At 38.1% G+C, this 20,678-nt stretch overlaps 1 protein-coding gene and 1 pseudogene across 1 annotated transcript in view; both read right to left on the reverse strand.

The window, feature by feature from the left end:
- Positions 1-19,037, reverse strand: part of PLA2G4A (phospholipase A2 group IVA) — a 201,857-nt gene extending 182,820 nt beyond the window's left edge. The window contains exon 1 of the mRNA XM_033438003.2: positions 18,891-19,037. The gene's annotated coding sequence lies outside the window, so the exon portion shown is untranslated. The remainder of the gene's footprint in view (positions 1-18,890) is intronic.
- LOC117203471 (uncharacterized) lies at positions 15,936-16,039 on the reverse strand (annotated as a pseudogene).
- Positions 19,038-20,678: the final 1,641 nt, after the last annotated feature.

Raw genomic sequence — 20,678 nt, forward strand, 5'->3', positions numbered from 1 at the left:
TTGAGACAATTTGACAAAACTCAACTCCAGGAGTAAACCAAACCACATGATATGAGAAGATAATCTGTAACAGATTGATGATTCAGAGACTCAATCTAGAGTTAGAGACAATGTCTTATACATGGTATGTATTTAATGTTTTATTAAGATTTAAGATTTAATCTTCAAATTGCTGCTTACCTCATATAGTTATGTCTGAACAAGTCAGTCAGTTTATTCTTAGCTGGGATCAGTTTTGCCAACTGAAAGTTATGAAAAACAATTTGGGGAAGGAGATTTGGGATTATAAAATGTGTCCTCTGCTTTTAAGTCCTCGGGGGGGCAGACATGGTTCCTTAGAGAAGAAACTCTTTCCAGTGTACTGGAGTCATCCGATAGAGTTGCATGTAACCTCTGGGATTAACTGGGCATCCTGGTAGCATTGCCCCAGCCTTGCAGAGTAGGTGATTTACCCAAAAGTGAACATCAAAGTTTAAACCAAACCTTTGACCTCAAATTACATATCTCTTTTTATAGCTCTTTCCCATTGCCTATTTACAGATAAATTAATGGAGCCTTAGAAGTCAAAGAAAAAGCTCCCAAGTAAACAAGAATTGGGAAAGTTTTGAGTTTTTATAAACACATGTTTTGTTTTGGTCCCTGATAGCTGTTTTTTTCCTTTTTTAAAAAAATTCATATTAGAAAGGTAAAAATTTCACTGCTGAACATTTTGAAAATGCATGTGCCATCCTTTTGTGTTTAGTTCTCAGGGCTGTGGGTAGTTTTTCTTCTCTACTCCAAATCATGATATTGTGCTCCCTTAACAAATAATCTTTCAAGAAGTATAACCACTAAAGCAGCCACTATAAAGCATGGAGAAGATTACTCCCCTGTACTCCCCACTTTCCTCCATGTTTTTTCCCAATATGTTTGCAAAGTGCAAGTTCTTATAGGGAATTATGAAAGGGAGCAAATGTGAAGACAAGGTAGAAAGGATCCAGGTGACTTGTTTATTTACAGAGTACTGGTAATCCAATCCCTCAGATCAAGAGCAGGTAGCAAGACCTCTGGGGAATGGCTACCTGGCCGCATGGTAGAAGATAATTTGTATAAGATTGATGATTCAGAGACTCCAGTTAAAATTAAGGATTCTAGTGCCTTATACAATAATAATACATATTATTACATAGTAGTATATAAGTAATACATAGTGATACGTAATAAGTATGCATTTAATAGTGTATATTTAGATTTCATCTTCCAATTTCCACTTACATCATGAATTAATACCTGAATAAGAAAGCCAGTTTATTCATAGTGGGAAACAATTTTGCCATGTGAAAATAAGAAAAACAATTTGAGGAGGAATGAAAAGATTTGGGATCACAAAATGCACAGTGCCTAGGGTAACATTGGACTACATCTCCAGGAGTTTGTAGGACTCAAGCTGGGCCCAGAGGAAAGAGAAAATTCCTTAGATTTAAAGGCATGATGTGGTTTGGGCATGGGCTTATCATGGGTAATGGCAATACAACAAAACGTGAAGATTCTATTTAAATGATTGGAACTTTACAAGATCCACAGGACACTTGCACAAACTTGGATAATTTTAAGAGGAAAGAAGTTTCAATAATGCTTGAGGGCTTCTCTGGTGGTGCAGTGGTTGAGAGTCCGCTTGCCGATGCAGGGGACACGGGTTCACGCCCCGGTCCGGGAGGATCCCACATGTCGCAGAGTGGCTGGGCCCGTGAGCCATGGCCGCTGAGCCTGCGCGTCCGGAGCCTGTGCTCCGCAGCGGGAGAGGCCGCAACAGTGAGAGGCCCGCGTACCGCAAAAAAAAATAATAATAATAATGCTTGAAATTAAATGTCCTAGCCAGATAGGGACTAGGAGCAGTTTAACTTTGACTAGGAAAATAAATGTCACATTTCTTACATCCTGTCTTATAGAAGTCATAGCCACTGGCCTAGTTATTTAGAAGAAAGAGAAGAAAAAATCGCACATCCCACCATCCAGAGATAACAATTGTTAACATTTGTTGTATATCATTCTGGTTTTCTGTTCTATGCATGTACATATGATTTTTCATATCATTACACTGTATTTCTATTTTTCCCTATCCACAGCATGTTGGAAATATTTTTCCATGCCAATAAGATATTTTTAATGGTTGTGTAATATTACAATATATGAGTACACTAGAATTTATTAAAGGATAACTTATTTTAAGATATTACGCTATTTCCAACATTTTCCACTATTATAAACAAAATTTTGTTAAACATTTTTGTAACTAAAACTCAGTTCAAATCCACAATTAATTGAAGAGGCAAACTTTGATCTGAGGAGCAATGGGAAAGTTAACATTTGTATGTTTCCCTGTGGAGAACACTCTAGATCAGGCAGATGGATATCCAACATCCAGTACATCCAAAGGGATCTAGGTGGAAAGGGAGGGTTGGATACTAGAACCAGAAGAATGAACATGACAAGAGAATAGTAATCATTTATTGAGGGTCCAGAAAACATACTGATGCTGTTTCATTCACTTTCAACTGCACTATAACAGGGTATTATCCACATTAATTAATAACTAATAATATTCTCATATAAATGAGAAACTAAGGCACACGTTCACTAAATTGCCCAAGGTAAGTTATTAGTGTTAGAGCAGAGATCCAGACTCAAGTCTTCCTGATTTCGAAACCCATGGCATTTTTATTGTTGTTGTTTTTTTAATATATGTAACTTAAAACAAGTTTGACAAATATCACATTGTACATAGGCAGGATTTTACCTAGTAATAATAGCATTTATTCTGCTCTAAAATATCTAAGGAATGATGAAGGAAGCAAGAAGTTCAAGTTTCTGGAAATACTCCTCTTGATGTGCTAGTGGGAAGTATGCTAGTGTCATTCCTCTCCAGGTTAAGACTAAACTCTCAGACCTTCTTAAGCCTGCTTTATATAGAGACAAAAATTACATTTTCCTGTTCCCAAAGTTTTCTTCCACCAGATGAACTACTTTAATTAAGAATAAAGTGAAAGCAAAAATACAGTGTCTATGAAACAAACATTTTCAGAGATGCTCACTCACTGGATCTTTAATTTCTAAATATTTTCAATATATATTAATATATATGCAGCTATTTTATTGTATGTGTATGTTCCTTAGAAAAATACCACAAGTCAGGGAAGTCTTAAAATAAGAGGTTTTAAGTTTCTGTTCCTATTCTGAGGCTACTTTTCAGCCCTCTTATATGAAAGCACGATGACTCATCAGAATTGTGTTGTGTCTTCCAGGGGTATATTTACAAATCTAGTAGTTATTAAACAAAGGAAAACTCTGAGAAACCTCTGCTCTCCTCCAATGAATAAGCAACTCTGCCACTTTCTCGGTAAGAGAGGTTAAGCCCCTTCTAGTCTATCCTAAAAGACACAGGTGGGGAATTAAGGCATTTTCAAACTCTTAAGTGACTTTGGGTATGTTTGATTCACAGGTAAGGGCAATACCAGTTTTTATCCTGTCTCTGTGGTAGGTGGAGCTGAGGTTTACAAAATTCAGTCTTTGGGCTACTCTGAACAAGACAAAATGTTATAGCTTTGTGAACTATAGAACTAGAAAAATGAGGAAAATCTTATGCACAAAAATGTTATTAACCATCCTTTCAGAGGAACGAGAAGGCTTACCATTTCTTGTGAGATTGTATTCTTTAAAGTTTGGTGTTAGAATGGCAATCCAAATTTTTATTTGGTTTATTGTTTTGTTTTGGTTTTTTGCGGGGGGGAGAGGGAAGTAATTTTTGATCCCTGATATCCAAAGGTCTGGGAACCATAATTTTGAACCCTATCCAGAAAGGCTAGGGAACACTTCCAGCAGTACAAATGTTTGCAATCTCTTAACAAGTGTTGTCATCAAGAAGGAAGACTTCACCAGGCTGCATAAATGTGATAAATCATAATCCCAAACTTCCTCTTGCTCTTTCTTCAGTTAATACAATCTACCTTATTGCCTGGTAGACATATTGTCTGAGAGGCACATATAGATATACACATATATGTTCCCAACTTTCACTCGTTTCCCCTCCAAAGCTTTCTCTAATAGCAGCTAATATGGTCATGATCACTGCAGTACACAAATCTTTTGTCAATTCCCTTCAATGTCTCCCCACTTCTTTTGGAATGCTACCCATTCTCTTTGACATGGTCTCAGAATACCTTGACTCAATAAGTATCATCTGTTTCTCTTTTCTCCAGAGCTAACTGGACTTTTTTCAATTCCAATATCTCATACTCTTGACTGTCTAATTACCTTCACACAAATCACATTTCTTTCTCAACATCTCTGCCTTGCTGACATCTACTTACTTCAATTTTCAATTTAAAGATTCTTTTTTCCAAAAAGATTTTACCAGGCCAACACCCACCTTTCTCTGCCCAAACAAACCAGGCTTCTCTCCTTTTCCTTTTATTTCCCCTGCAAATCTCCATCTTAACACTTCAAGTCATTTATGCAGTGCCTACATTTCCTATAGTTTCATGCTCTAGACTACACTCCTGGGGAGGGCAAGACTGTCTATTTTGTGTTCTGCTGTATAAACTATGTAAAACATGATGCCACATAAGTTAATAACTAGTATGCAATAGATCTTTTGAAATGAATGAATTCCCTCTGCTTAGCTTTCTAAGCTCTTTTGTCTTGTTATTTTTTATTCTATTAGTTTCGATAACTGATCTTAATTAATTCAAGAAACAGTGTGATAAATCAGTATCTTAATTTCCAAGATTCCACTGCTCTGCATTGTATATATGATAATAACATGTTTTCCTATAATATTTCTTCTTTGTGTTACCAAATTCTGAATTATGCTCCCCAAATTCTGGTTGAATTTTTTTTTTAAGATAAGGCACAATGAATTCAGGACCAAAATTAACACAAACTAGTATGCTTCTGTTTCTCATATTAAGGTTCTAGAATGAAATTTTAACACTCTGCAACATACCTCAACTGGATGATTGATGACAGTAGAGTTCCTTAGCCATTTCTGAGGGTGTCTGCAGTGAAATCAATGAAAGTAAGGTAAATAGAAGAAGAGTTTTATCAAATGATTACAGTGGAGGAAACCATAATAGAAAACAGCCTCATAACTCTGGGTTAAATTTTCGTTTAAATTTAAAAATTTAAAATAAAAAAATGTAAACTTCATTTAAATTTAAAAAAGAAAGAAAAACAGGTGGTTTTGTGAAGCAATGCTTACCAAAGACAAGAAGCAGTCACAGGGGGGCCTACAAGATGGCGGAGGATTAAGACGTGGAGATCACCTTCCTCCCCACAAATACATCAAAAATACAGCTACATGTGGAACAACTCCTACAGAACACCTACTGAACACTGGCAGAAGGCCTCAGACTGCCAAAAAGGCAAGAAACTCCCCACATACTTGGCCATGTGGCTGACAGGGTCTTGGTGCTCTGCCTGGTGTTAAGCCTGAGCCTCCGAGGTGGGAGAGTCAAGTTCAGGACACTGGACCACCAGAGACCCATGTAATATCAATTGGCGAGAGCTCTCCCAGTGAACTCCGTCTCAATGCTAATACCCAGCTCCACCCAACGGCCAGCAAGCTCCAGTGCTGGACACCCCATGCCAAACAACTAGCAAGACAAGAACACACCACCACCCATTAACAGAGAGGCTACCTAATATCATACTAAGTTCACAGACACCCCAAAACACACCACCCAATGCAGCCCTGCTTACCAGAAAGACAAGATCCAGCCCCACCCACCAGAACACAGGCACCAGTCCCACCCACCAGAAAGCCTACACAACCCACTGAACCAACCTTACTCACTGAGGGCAGACACCAAAACCAATGGGAACTACAAACCTGCAGCCTGCAAAAAGGAGACCCCAAACACAGTAAGTTAAACAAAATGAGAAGACAGAGAAATATACAGCAGATGAAGGAGCAAAGTAAAAACCCATCAGACCAAAGAAATGAAGAGGAAATAGGCAGTCTACCTGAAAAAGAATTCAGAGTAATGATAGTAAAGATGATCCAAACTCTTGGAAATAGAAAGGAGAAAATACAAGAAATGGTTAACAAGGACCTAAAAGAAACAAAGAGCAAACAAACAATGATGAACAACACAATAAATAAAATTAAAAATTCTCTAGAAGGAATCAATAGAAGAATAACTGAGACAGAAGAATGGATAAAGTGACCTGGAAGATAAAATAGTGGAAATAACTACAGCAGAGCAGAATAAAGAAAAAAGAATGAAAAGAATTGAGGACAGTCTCAGAGACATTGGAGACAATATTAAATGCACCAACATTCAAATTTTAAGGGTCCCAGAAGAAGAAGAGGAAAAGAAAGTGTTTAAGAAAATATTTGAAGAGATTATAGTTGAAAACTTCCTTAATATGGGAAAGGAAATATTCAGTCAAGTCCAGGAAGCTCAGAGAGTCCCATACAGGAAAAATCCAAGAAGAAACACACCAAGACATATATTAATCAAATTTTAAAAATTAAATACAAACAAAAAATATTCAAACCAGCAAGGGAAAAGCAACAAATAACATACAAGAAAATCCCCATAAGGTTAACAGCTGATGTTTCACCAGACTCTGAAAGCCAGAAGGCTGTGGCAGGACATATTTAAAGTGATGAAAGGGAAAATCCTACAACCAAGATTACTTTACCCAGCAAGGATCTCATTCAGATTTGACAGAGAAATTAAAAACTTTACAGACAGGGCTTCCCTGGTGGCACAGTGGTTGAGAGGCCGCCTGCCAATGCAGGGGACACAGGTTCGTGCCCCAGTCCGGGAAGATCCCACATGCTGTGGAGCGGCTAGGCCCATGAGCCATGGCCCGCAACGGGAGAGGCCACAACAGTGAGAGGCCCATGTACCACAAAAAAAAAAAACAACAGAAAACACTTTACAGACAAGCAAAAGCTAAGAGAATTCAGCAACACCAAACCAGCTTTACAACAAATGCTAAAAGAACTTCTCTAGGCAGGAAACACAAGAGAAGGAAAAGACCTACAATAACAAACCCAAAACAATTAAGAAAATGGTAATAGGAACATACATATCGATAATTACCTTAAATGTAAATGGATTAAAATGCTCCCACCAAAAGACACAGATTGACTGAGTGTATACAAAAACAAGACACGTATATATGCTGTCTACAAGAGACCCACTTCAGACCTAGGGACACATAGACTGAAAGTGAGGGGATGGAAAAAGATATTCCACGCAAATGGAAATCAAAAGAAAGCTGGAGTAGCAATTCTCATATCAGACAAAATAGACTTTAAAACAAAGACAATTACAAGAGACAAAGAAGGACACTACATAATGATCAAGGGATCGATCCAAGAAGAAGATATAACAATTATAAATATTTATGCACACAACATAGGGGCACCTCAATACATAAGGCAAATCCTAACAGCCATAAAAGGGGAAGTCAACAGTAACACATTTATACTAGGGGACTTTAACACCCCACTTTCACCAATGGACAGATCATCCAAAATGAAAATAATTAAGGAAACACAAGCTTTAAATGACACATTAAACAAGATGGACTTAATTGATATTTATAGGACATTCCATCCAAAAACAACAGGATACAAGTTCTTCTCAAGTGCTCATGGAACATTCTCCAGGACAGATCATATCTTGGGTCAAAAAACCAAGTCTTGGTAAATTTAAGAAAATTGAAATCAAATCAAGTATCTTTTTGACCACAATGCTATGAGGGTAGATATCAATTACTGGAAAAAAATCTGTAAAAAATAGAAACACATAGAGGCTAAATGATACATTACTAGATAATCAAGAGATCACTGAAGACATCAAAGAGGAAATCAAAAAATACCTAGAAACAAATGACAATGAAAACACGATGACCCAAAACCTATGGGATGCAGCAAAAGCAGTTCTAAGATGGAAGTTTATAGCAATACAATCCTACCTCAAGAAACAACAAACATCTCAAATAAAGAACCTAGCCTTACACCTAAAGCAATTAGAGAAAGAAGAACAAAAATCCCCAAAGTTAGCAGAAGGAAAGAAATCATAAAGATCAGATCAGAAATAAATGAAAAAGAAATGAAGGAAACAACAGCAAAGATCAATAAAATGAAAAGCTGGTTCTTTGAGAAGATAAACAAAATTGATAAACCATCAGCTAGACTCATCAAGAAAAAAAGAGAGAAGATTCAAATCAACAGAATTAGAAATGAAAAAGGAGAAGTAACAACTGACACTACAGAAATACAAAGAATCATGAGAGATAACCACCAGCAACTATATGCTAGTAAAATGGAGAACCTGCAAGAAATGAACAAATTCCTAGAAAACCACACCTTCTGAGACTGAACAAGGAAGAAACAGAAAATAAAAACACACCAATCACAAGCACTGAAATTGAAACTGTGATTAAAAATCTTCCAACAAACAAAAGCCCAGGACCAGATGGCTCCAGAGGCAAATTTTATCAAACATTTAGAGAAGAGCTAACACCTATCCTTCTCAAACTCTTCTAAAATATAGCGGAGGGAGGAACTCTCCCAAACTCATTCTACGAGGCCACCATCACCCTGATACCAAAACCAGGAAAAGATGTCACAAAAAAAGAAAACTACAGACCAATATCACTAATGAACATAGATGCAAAAATCCTCAACAAAATACTAGCAAACAGAATCCAACAGCACATTAAAAGGATCATACACCATGATCAAGTAGGGTTTATCCCAGGAATGAAAGTTTCTTCAATATACGCAAACCAATCAATGTGATACACCATATTAACAAACTGAAGGAGAAAAACTATATGATAATCTCAATAAGTGCAGAAAAACCTTTTGACAAAATTCAACACCCGTGTATGATAAAAAAACTCTCCAGAAAGTAGACATAGAGGGAACTTTCCTCAACATAATAAAGGCCATATATGACAAACCCATAACCAACATCGTCCTCAATGGTGAAAAACTGAAACCATTTCCTCTAAAATCAGGAACAAGACAAGGATGCCCACTCTCACCACTATTTTTCAATATACTTTTGGAAGTTCTAGTCACAGCAATCAGAGAAGAAAAAGAAATAGAAGGAATCCAAATCAGAAAAGAAGTAAAGCTGTCATTGTTTGCAGATGACATGATACTATACATAGAGAATCCTAAAGATGCTCCCAGAAAACTACTAGAGCTAATCAATAAATTTGGTAAAGAAGCAAAGACACAAAATTAATGCACAGAAATCTCTTGCATTCCTAGACACTAATGATGAAAAATCTGAAAGAGAAATTAAGGAAACACTCCCACTTACCATTGCAACCAAAAGAATAAAATATCTAGGAATAAACCTACCTAAGGAGACAAAAGACCTGTATGCAGAAAACTATAAGACACTGATGAAAGAAATTAAAGATGATACAAATAGATGGAGACATATACCATGTTCTTGGATTGGAAGAATCAACATTGTGAAAATGACTGTACTACACAAAGCAATCTACAGATTCAGTGGAATCCCTATCCAACTACCAATGGTATTTTTCACAGAACTAGAACAAAAATTTCACAATTTGTATGGAAACACAAAAGACCCCAAATAGCCAAAGCAATCTTGAGAAAGAAAAACGGAGCTGGAGAAATCAGGCTCCAAAGCTACAGTACTGGCACAAAAACAGAAATATAAATCAATGGAACAGGACGGAAAGCCCAGAGATAAACCCACGCACATATGGTCACCTTATCTTTGATAAAGGAGGCAAGAATATACAGTGGAGAAAAGACAGCCTCTTCAATAAGTGGCGCTGGGAAAACTGGACAGCTACATGTAAAAGAATAAAATTAGAACACTCCCTAACACCATATACAAAAATAAACTCAAAATAGATTAAAGACCGAAATGTAAGGCCAGACACTATAAAACTCTTAGAGGAGGGACTTCCCTGGTGGTCCAGTGATAAAGAATCCGCCTTACTATGCAGGGGACAGGGGTTTGATCCCTGGTTGGGGAACTAAAATCCCACATGCCGCGGGGCAACTAAGTCAGCGTGCCACAACTACTGAGCTTGCCCACCTCAACCAGAGTCCACGAGCCGCAAACTACAGAGCCCACGTGCTCTGGAACCCATGCCACAACTACAGAGTCCACACTCCCTGGAGCCTGCACGCCACAACTAGAGAAGAGAAAATCTGCACACTACAACTAGAGAGAAGCCCGCACACCACAATGAAGATCCCGCATGCTACAACTAAGACCCAACGCAACCAAAAACTAAATTAAATAAAGAAATAATGAATAAATAAACCTTTAAAAAAAAAACTCTTAGAGGAAAACATAGGAAGAACACTCTTTGACATAAATCGTGGCAAGATCCTTTTTGACCCACCTCCTAGAGAAATGGAAATAAAAACAAAAATAAACAAATGGGACCTAATGAAACTTGAAAGCTTTTGCACAGCAAAGGAAACCATAAACAAGACAGTAAGACAACCCTCAGAATAGGAGAAAATATTTGTAAACAAAGCAACTGACAAAGGATTAATCTCCAAAATTTACAAGCAGCTCATGCAACTCAATATCAAAAAAGCAAACAACCCAATCCGAAAATGGGCAGAAAATCTAAATAGACATTTCTCCAAAGAAGATATACAGATGGCCAAGAGGCACATGAAAGGATGCTCAACATCACTAATCATTAGAGAAATGCAAATCAAAACTACAATGAGGTATCACCTCATACCAGTCAGAATGGCCATCATCAAAAATCTGCAAACACCCTCTCTGCTAGAGAGGGTGTGGAGAAAAGGGAACCCTCTTGCACTGTTGGTGGGAATGTAAATTGGTACAGCCGCTATGGAGAACAGTATGGAGGGTCCTTAGAAATCTAAAAATAGAATTATCATATGACATAGCAATACCACTACTGGGCATATACCCAGAGAAAACCATAATTCAAAAAGAGTCATGTACCACAATGTTCATTGCAGCACTATTTACAGTAGCCAGTACATGGAAGCAACCTAAGTGTCCATCAACAGATGAATGGATAAAGAAGATGTGGCACATATATACAATGGAATATTACTCAGCCATAAAAAGAAATGATATTGAGTTATTTGTAGTTAGGTGGATGGAGCTAGAATCTGTCATACAGAGTGATGTAAGTCAGAAAGAGAAAAACAAACATCGTATGCTAACACATATATATGGAATCTAAAAAAAAAATGGTTCTGAGGAACCTAGGGGCAGGACAGGAATAAAGATGCAGACATAGAGAATGGACTTGAGGACACGGGCAGGGGGAAGGGTAAGCTGGGACAATGTGAGAGAGTAGCATTGACATATATACATGGCCAAATGTAAAATAGATAGCTAGTGGGAAGCAGCCGCATAGCACAGGGAGATCAGCTTGGTGCTTTGTGACCACCTAGAGGGGTGGGATAGGGAGGGTAGGAGGGAGATGCAAGAGGGAGGGGATATGGGGATATATGTATACATATAGCTGATTCACTTTGTTATACAGCAGAAACTAACATAACATTGTAAAGCAATTATACTGCAATAAAGATGTTAAAAAAATAAAATAAAATAAAAAATAAAACGTGAACTACCTCAGAAAAAAAAAAGCAGCAGCCACAAACATTTTCAGGCCTTGCAAACTTAAAAAAAAAAAAGCACTTTATGTGTATAAAACCTGGGAAAGATTTCTGATTATATACTTGTTTTTAAACATATTTGTTCAGCCAGATAATGATCACTTTCAGGGCCATTATTTTGAAATAAGAAGAGGGAAGGAAAGGGAGGTGCATGTAAAAAAAGGAAACTGCTTCAGTTCACAAGAAACTTACAAATTCAGAGAGGACAATGACCCTAGAAATCACCTAGGAAAATTCTTACCAGTTTAAAGATGAGGAACTGAGACATGACTTGTGCACTAATATGCAATCATCCATTCCATGATTTTTACATGGACCATTAGGATATCTAAAAACTGTAATAAATTTTAAGCAGCATTTAGCACATTCCTCTAATTAGATGATATCCCAAATTCCCTAGTGCTCTTAATCCTAGAGTTACATTTGAATTAACTCTCTCCTTGTTATCCCACATTTAATGAGATTTTAAGTTCTTTCATTTTTTTCCCTGCTCAGTATCTCTTATATTATTATTTTTCTTTTCTAGTTCTAGGGTTACAATACTAATTCTCCATAATTCCCCATCTGGAAGAACTGTGATAAACACCAACTGGTCTCTCTGTAATTCAGCCTGTACAAAGTAGCCAGAGCAGTTGAAAATATTTATCTCAAAGATCATTTCCATCATAGCATATTGCATTTATAGTATCATTCAAAATCTCAAATAGTTCTCCACTGCCTAGTAAATCAAAAACATTCATAGCAATCAGTTACTGTCTGCTCCTGCACAGAAAACTTTCCTTCTTGCACAGGTCTGTGATTTTAACACCCTCTGTGCTGTGATCTTGGGCTAACTGGATAAGATAAGCACAGTGGTGGAAAGAATCCAGCATTGTTACCCAGGCTTGCCCATCACCAGGGGTATAACCTTGCTGTTGCTCGTTATTGATTCTGAGCTTCAGTTTATTCATCTCTGAAAGGCAGATGATTTCACTCTCCACCACAATGACTTGCTATGAATATTTACAGACATAATGCAAGTATAGCACCTGGCATGTATTAAACATACTCACTCATTTAACTACTATTATTTTATACATTTGCCCTGCCTAATTTCACAAAGGATTTAAGTAAGCCATTATCTACTCATTTCTTCATTCATTTATTCAACCAAAATTATATATTGAGCACTTCTTTGTACCAGAGCTTATGTCAGTTACTTGGAATATAAAGAAAAAGAAGTAATCCCTCACCCTGAAAAAACCTCACATAGTAGCAAAATATAAAAATATAAACATAAAGCAATGTGACTATGTGGGAATAATAATGCGCTGTGTACTAGTGGAACCCTGAGGAAGGAATCCTAAAGTTGACCAAAATTTGGGAGTTGGGTCAAGAGGATGGGATGCCTGATTTCAACCAACAGGCAAAAATGAGTTAAAGCTATAAAGGCAAAGAGAACAAAAGGCTGTCAGAGGTATACGAGTAGATCACTATAACTGTGGTTATTATTATTATAAATACCTCCACCAGAAAACACTGCCTCAGATCCAAGTTGACTTCTGGTTCCTTACTTACAACAAACTGTACTGAATTCTAACTTTGCCCAGTTTATCAGTGACTGAATCCCACACCTTCGCCCACACCCAGCTCTGGACACGTTCTCTCTGACCTAGTTCTCTGCTTCTATATACTTCAGAATTGTGGTTTAAGTTCCTGAGATCCTTCCATTTGTTTCTTTCCTACTCCTTCTTGACCACATTGGCCTCCTGGGGTGTTGGAATTAGTCCGTCCACTGGGAATTGTTCCACCAGACTGTGCGTATCCCAGCCACACATCCCTCTGTGTATGTGCGTGGCTCCTTCTTGACATCAGGTCTTTGTTTAACTGTCATGTCTTCAAAGGGCCCTCTCCTACTCACCTCCCTTCCCCACCCCCAGATTTGAGAGAACAACTCAGTCTCTCTTCCATATTATTCACTGTAATTTCGGCAATGCAGTTGTTATCTGGTATTTTTTCTCATGGTTTGTTATCTGTTTCTGACTCTTTCCACTAGGATGTAAGTTCCATGAGGTTTGAGGTCATGTCTGTTTTACTCCCTATTGCATCCACGGTGCTTAGACCATTTCCTGGAACATAGCAAGTGACCAATAAACACTAGATTAAGGAATGAGTGAATGAATGAATGAATGAATGAATGAATATCTCTACTCTGTCAGCGGACCATAAATTCTTGCTCCCCTGACTCTCACAGACAACAGATTCCTCTGCTTTCAGCTGACTCCTAGTATTAAACTCTTTTTTTGTTTGTTTGTTTCTAGCATATTCTCTGCTTATTTGCCTAGAGGAAAAAGCATGTGCTGGATAAATAAATGTACCACAAATATCAAGGCATGTGTTTGGTTGTTCCAATAAAGAGACTGTATCTTTTTTTTTTTTAACTTTTTTTATACAGCATGTTCTTATTAGTTATCTATTTTATACATATTAGTGTATATATGTCAATCCCAATCTCCCAATTCATCCTACCACCACCACCACCCTGCCACTTTCCCCCCTTGGTGTCCATACGTTTGTTCTCTGCATCTGTGTCTCTATTTCTGCCTTGCCAACCAGTTCATCTGTACCATTTTTCTAGATTTCACATATATGCGCTAAGATACGATATTTGTTTTTCCCTTTCAGACTTACTTCACTCTGTATGACAGTCTCTAGGTCCATCCACATCTCTACAAATGACCCAGTTTCATTCCTTTTTATGGCTGAGTAATATTCCATTTATATATGTACCACATCTTCTTTATCCATTCATCTTTCGATGGGCATTTAGGTTGCTTCCATGACCTCGCTATTGTAAATAGTGCTGCAGTGAACATTGGGGTGCACGTGTCTTTTTGAATTATGGTTTTCTCTGGGTATATACCCAGTAGTGGGATTGTTGGGTTATATGGTCCTAGTTCTACACTTTTATGATCTGCTCCACTGCTTGCCACACAAGTCCCTAGATCCACATGAGCCTAAAGTTGAAGGTCATCCATTATCTTCCCCATACCAAACCTTAACTAATATTTTATTAATCATCAGTTTGACCCCTCTGCTTTAGCCAACAACATTTAATTGTCATCCTTCAACCAAATTTACTGATGTTTGTCCTTACCTAGATTTAGCTATAGGATAAGAATTTATTTTCATCATCACCTTCAGGTTCTGGTTAGAAACTACTCTCAAAGTCTTTTCTAATCATCTTCAAATGAGAGTACCCTGTAATCATGTCCTTTATTAGTTTTTTCAAGCTGTACCATACTGTAATTTTTAGTATTGATTTTAATTTTTTTATCTCTAACCATATGCATTTATTTTTCCGTTGCTACACTGCAAGAGTTTTATACTAATTATTATTCTCTCTCTTTTTTTTCAATCCTTACATTCATTTCCATCACAGTTTTACGATTTCTCCTTAGGAGACAAAAAGTAGACTTTCAAATGAAATAGGATCCCAATTATTACTGATATTATACAATTTTGTTTGTTGTTGTGACTATTCAGAGTGGCCAAATATCATGAAGTCCCAAATCTCTTCACGCAATCATTTTTTTTTTAACATCATTATTGGAGTATAATTGCTTTACAATGGTGTGTTAGTTTCTGCTTTATAACAAAGGGAATCAGCTATACATATACATATATCCCTATATCTCCTCCCTCTTGCGTCTCCCTCCCACCCTCCCTATCCCACCCCTCTAGGTGGTCACAAAGCACCAAGTTGATCTCCCTATGCTATGTGGCTGCTTCCCACTAGCTATTTTACATTTGGTAGTATATATAAGTTCATGCCACTCTCTCACTTCGTCCCAGCTTACCCTTCCCCTTCCCTGTGTCCTTAAGTCCATTCTCTACGTCTGTGTTTTATTCCTGTCCTGCCCCTAGGTTCTTCATAACCATTTTTTCTTTTAGATTCCATATATATGTACTAGCATACGGTATTTGTTTTTCTGTTTCTGACTTACTTCACTCTGTATGACAGACTCTATGTCCATCCGCCTCACTACAAATAACTCAATTTCGTTTCTTTTTATGGCTGAGTAATATTCCATTGTATATATGTGCCACATCTTCTTTATTCATTTATCTGTAGATGGACACTTAGGTTGCTTCCATGTCCTGGCTATTGTAAATAGAGCTGCAATGAACATTTTGGTACATGGCTCTTTTTGAATTACGGTTTTCTCAGGGTATATGCCCAGTAGTGGGATTGCTGGGTCTATTTGTAGTTTTTTAAGGAACCTCCATACTGTTCTCCATAGTGGCTGTATCAATTTACATTCCCACCAAAGAGAAAATTCTCTAGTAATGAACTATAGAAATGATCCTTGAAAGTATAGTCTTTCAATCATTTTTTTAATGTATCACCACAACTCTTTCTCTTCTCCTTACCCACCAGGACAGTGAGCTCCTTGAGGACAGAAACCCAGTCCCGTTCATCTATGAAGTCCTAATAGCTAGCACATAGCTTGGCATATAGTAGGTGTTCAGGAAAACTTCACTGAAGACCAAAATAATCATATTTCCAAAGGTTCTTGTGGAGCACAGCTTAGAACTTTCACTTCAACAACAGCTTAGACTGTGACCCTGAAGTACTGGTTCAACTGCTTTGGCTTTCATAGAATTGTCAGAGTTGGACTATACTTACTCAGTGGGTCAGTTCTATATAAATGTGCTTGTGGGTCCCATGCTTCAGCAGCAAAATATCAAGAGTTCACCATTCTTCTGAACTTTTTTCTACTTGTTATTACAGAAAGTCCATTCTTTCCTCAATGGGAAGAAAATCAAATTTATATTTTAGGTGCTTTTTCAGCATATCTTGTTTATAGCTTTGCAATTTATTTTCCTATATTGTGTAGAAGGCAAAAAAGTCCCCCAGACTTAGAAGAATCAGTGGTATGTTTGTGACAAAGAGAAGTGGTAAAAAGTAACATGTTACTGCACAGGACCCCAAATCAGCCAGGACATAGTTACAGAGGAAACAAAGGAGGGACTCACTTCAATCATAGTAAGAGGCAGAAGATGAGAACTAGGTAAGGCTCAAAGTCAGAGAGAGATTAGTAACAGCTTTTACTTGAGGCTGAGCCAACAAACTATTAACTTAGGGCTTATTATGTTTTACTTGATTCGGTTCCAGAGTCTGAAGCAGAGCTGAGCAATGCCCATAGCAGGTCCAACTATAAAGGTTGGAGGAAGGCAGTGAAACAGGGACAGGCAGGACATTAACCTCTTGGGTGCATCCTCTGGTTTCATCATAGTCATTTGATCCCTCTGTTTATGAGGTTCATTTTCTCTATTTCTCTCTTCCCACATAATACACATTTATGGTGCTATATTCCTTTTCTTACCAGCCTATTCTTAACCTTGAACATTCTCATTGGATCAGAATTTAATTTTAGTTATAGTATATGGTAACTAAAGACAGTATTTTGTTATTAGAAATTTAAGAGCATTTCTTATAATTCTGAAAGCACTGAAAATGTATTCACCTAACACTGGTTTCCATATAGTGCCATAGTCCTTCATATAAGCTGCCAATCATTCAGTTGATTGAATATTAAGAGTTTAACTATATATAATCTCTTTACATTATTTTATGTAAGAGGTAAGCTACTGTCCCAGAATTTAGCTAAACTTATATTGTATTATAGTTTTACTTTTCATGTTGATTCATACCCAAGTCTCCTCTTTTTTGGTCCATTCTTTCCCTGTAGAATTTTGACCTCATTCTCCCTTGAGAAGCTATAAATTATTTATCTTGGAATCTTTTTAAAATTCTTGTGGCTCATAAGATTTCAGTAGTAAGACTATTTTCGTCACTGTGAGACAATCCCTCAATGAAAGCAGTGTAATCTTCACATTGCTAGCCTCCCAACCTGTATTTTTTCTCTTAACAAAACAAAAATGTGTTTGTGGATTACCACAGCCCTCTTAATTCTCTTGTTGGTAAAAATTTATTTGTACATTCAACAAGCCTTATTCAAATCTTTATTATATACTAGTAACCAAGGGGGAATTCCAAAGTAAAGAATAACTCAACACTTCCCTTCCAAAAGCTTATAATCTAATTGGGGGTATAAAAATACATACATGCATGAAACAAAAACAATAATAACAACGACAATAATAATAGCATAACAATAACATTCTTATGGAGCTTTACCATTTTTAAGGAACATTCTCTTATTCAATCCTACAATGATCCCATGAGATGGATGATATTTACATGCCCATTTTACACCTGAGGACCCCAAATACATAAAGCTAATACGACGTGTCAAAATTCCCTTAGCCCAAACTGGAGTTTGAAATTGGTCTTCTAACTCCAAATCCTATTGCTTATCATACTATCTTTCAACAATTAAAAAAAATATATACAGTATTCTCTGCCTCAGGTCACCCATATTACCCATATTTCATAGCATTGAGGCACTCTAATCATTTTATTTACTGATATTTTTGTTTATAAATGCTATTAGAAAGGGAAGAGTATTTCAAAAAAGAGTTGGGACTTGAACTTTGGATAAGGAGTGAGAATGGGACCTGTAACTAGAAGAGGAAGAGGACATTTCTATGTCCAGGGTAACACATGTAAAGGTCTAGTTTCAATAATAGGCATATCTTATGCAGGACGGTAGGAAAGCTTCCTTACCTGAAGTAAAGGGCTCATGATGAGCTGTCAAGAAAGATGTTTTGAACATATAGCCTGGGGACAAATAATTGTGTTCAATGTCCCTGCATGTTGGGCTGAGGAACTTTATTTTATGGGAAATGGCGAGCCTCCAGAAGGTTTTATGCTCAGAAGTGGAAAGATCAAATCACTGTTTTAGATTTTTAATGTACCCAGAAGCAGAGTGATCAGCTAGGAAGCGGCTATAGAAATCCAGGCATTGGGTGATGACCACCCAACTAGGGGAGGGCACTGGGAATAGAGAAGAAAGGAACAAATGTGAAGCAACTTTAGAAAGAAGTGACAATACAATTTGGCAGGTGATTAGAAATAAAGTAGAAAAAAAGAGTCAAAAGACTGCATGAGATTTCAAGCCTGGGTAAAGGCACTGATTAGAACAAAGAAAGACCATAGTGAAGTTACTCTGGTTTGTAGAGTATGGGGGAAATCTAAGAAATTACCATTATGAAGCCAGAGGTAATGGACACGGTCTCAAACACATTTAAAAAATAAATTTTTACTTACGAAGATCCATATCTCTCCATGTTAAAAGATAAGAATATCACCACTGGGGTAATTCCCTGGCAGTCCAGTGGTTAGGACTCTGAGCTTCCACTGCAGGGGACACAGGTTCAATCCCTGGTCGGGGTTAAGATCCTGCATGCCCTTTGGCGCAGCCAAAAAAGAAAGAAAGAAAGAAAATGAATATCACCATTGGGCACTTTTTAAGACTATAACTACCCTCATATTTACAGAAACAGTAAACAGTAGCTTGACAACTTTCCAGTTGAAACGAAATCATAAATATCCTCCCCAAAACATTTTATTCATTAATCAGTATATACCTTTAATCACAACAAATTGTCCCTTTCTCCTTATTTCAAAGCAAGCAATTTCTAGAATCATGTCTGATGACCATATTTTTGCCCTATTCCCATTCATTTTATGCAGACAATTTTAGTTCTCATCCTATCTTCTAGACTCCTAGCCTGAAGAGATAATATGGTGTGAAGGAGCCACACAATAGACACCAGTGATTCTTAACCTTCGTGGTCTCAGGATCCCTGTATACTCTTCAAAATTATTGAGGACCCAAGAAAGCTTTTGATTATATGGCTTATAGCTACTGATATCTACTGCATTTGCCATGGAAACAGAAATGTTTAAAACAATTACCTACATATTCATTTTAAAATAATAATAGGTTCATTATATGTCAACACAAGTATATATTTTAATGAAAAATAACATTCTTCAACCAAAAATAATATAATGGGAAGAGTGGCATTATTGGACATTTTTGCAAATTCCTTTAATGTCTGGCTGAAGAGGGGATATCTAGATTTTCATATTGTCTCTATAGTCTATTGTAATATTGCTTCAGTTAAAGTATATGAAGAAAATCCGGGCGGAAGAGTAAGACGCGGAGGTCACCTTCCTCCCCACAGATACACCAGAAATACATCTACACGTGGAACAACTCCTACAGAACACCTACTGAACGCTGGCAGAAGACTTAAGACCTCCCAAAAGGCAAGAAACTCCCCACGTACCTGGGTAGGAAAAAAGAAAAAACAGAGACAAAAGGACAGGGATGGGACCTGCACCTCTGGGAGGGAGCTGTGAAGGAGAAAAGCTTTCCACACACTAGGAAGGCCCTTCACGGGCGGAGACTGCGGGCGGCGGAGTGGGAAAGCTTCGGAGCCGCAGAGGAGAGCACGGTAACAGGGGTGCGGAGGGCAAAGCAGAGAGATTCCCGCACAGAGGATCAGGGCCGACCGGCACTCACCAGCCTGAGAGGCTTGTCTGCTCACCCGCAGGGGCGGGCGTGGCTGGGAGTTGAGGCTCGGCCTTCGGTCGGAGCGCCGGGAGAGGACTGGGGTTGGCGGCGTGAACACAGCCTGCAGGGGATTAGTGCACCACGGCTAGCCGTGAGGGAGTCCAGGATAAAGTCTGGACCTGCCGAAGAGGCAAGAGACTTTTTCTTACCTCTTTGTTTCCTGGTGCGCGAGGGGAGGGTCGAGCGCTGCTTAAAGGAGCTCCAGAGACGGGCGTGAGCCGCGGCTAAAAGCACAGACCCCAGAGATGGGCATAAGACGCTGAGGCTGTTGCTGCCGCCACCAAGAAGCCCATGTGTGAGCACAGGTCACTATCCACACCCCCCTTCCGGGGAGCCTGTGCAGCCCGCCACTGCCAGAGTCCTGGGATCCAGAGACAACTTCCCCGGAAGAACGCAAGGCGCGCCTCAGGCTGGTGCAACGTCACACCGGCGTCTGCCGCCGCAGGCCCGCCCCGGACTCCGTGCCCCTCCCA

The sequence above is a fragment of the Orcinus orca genome, chromosome 1 (assembly GCF_937001465.1).
Source record: "Orcinus orca chromosome 1, mOrcOrc1.1, whole genome shotgun sequence".
Classification (NCBI taxonomy): Eukaryota; Metazoa; Chordata; class Mammalia; order Artiodactyla; family Delphinidae; genus Orcinus; species Orcinus orca.